Genomic DNA, 841 nt, shown 5'->3' on the forward strand with positions numbered 1-841 from the left:
GGCGGAGTGGGCCCTTCGAGTGTCTCCCAGGAGGTCTCAGGGGCCCCAGAGGAAACTGCATCTCACCTGCTCTGAACCACAGGCCAGCCCCAGGGACTGTCCCATCGTGGGGACCCAAGTGCCCTCTGCCTGACCCCTCTTCAGTGGTCGCGGCTTCTGTGAACCCCCCACACATCAGACGATGCGAAATGCGTTGCGGTCACTGTTCTAAAGCTTCGCTTTGTGGTGGGTGAGCCCAGGAGGCTGCAGGCTCGGCTCCAGAGGCCACACCTGTCCAGGCGGCGCGCTCTGCGTGTCACACAACAGAGACAACCGGAGCGGGACTTCAGGGGCACCGCTGACCCGGGGGCCGGGAAGTTCTCTGCTGGGAGGGGGCGCCCGCCCTGGGCACCCCATGTGTATAGGACATCCTGGCCCCTAGGTGGCAGGAGCACCCTGCCTCCCCGCCGCCCCCTGTGAACTGTCCCCTGCTGGGGAGAAGTCGCCCCTGGCTGAGAACCAGTTCAGCGGAGAATGGCTTCAGCAAGTCGGGGTGGTCCCACGGCGCAGGCGCGCCCCCTGGTGGCAGAGCCAGTACCAGCGCCCAGAAGAGCGAGTGTGGACCGAACTGGGTGCAGGAGGAGCCCACGCGGGGCGCTGCTTGAGGTGAAGGATGCTGGGCACCCCGGACTCTTCTGAGGGAGCAAGCGAGTTGCAGGATGAAAACATCTCATGAGCCAAATTTAGAATATAAATTTCCTCATTATCAGTTAATGTCATTTCCATCTCACCATAATCACTTAGATTAAGAGGCCCTTAAAATTCCTCAGAAATAAGAGTATATTAGACTGAGAGAGAAATT

The sequence above is a fragment of the Hipposideros armiger genome, unplaced genomic scaffold, assembly GCF_001890085.2.
Source record: "Hipposideros armiger isolate ML-2016 unplaced genomic scaffold, ASM189008v1 scaffold_1553, whole genome shotgun sequence".
In the NCBI taxonomy this organism is placed as follows: domain Eukaryota; kingdom Metazoa; phylum Chordata; class Mammalia; order Chiroptera; family Hipposideridae; genus Hipposideros; species Hipposideros armiger.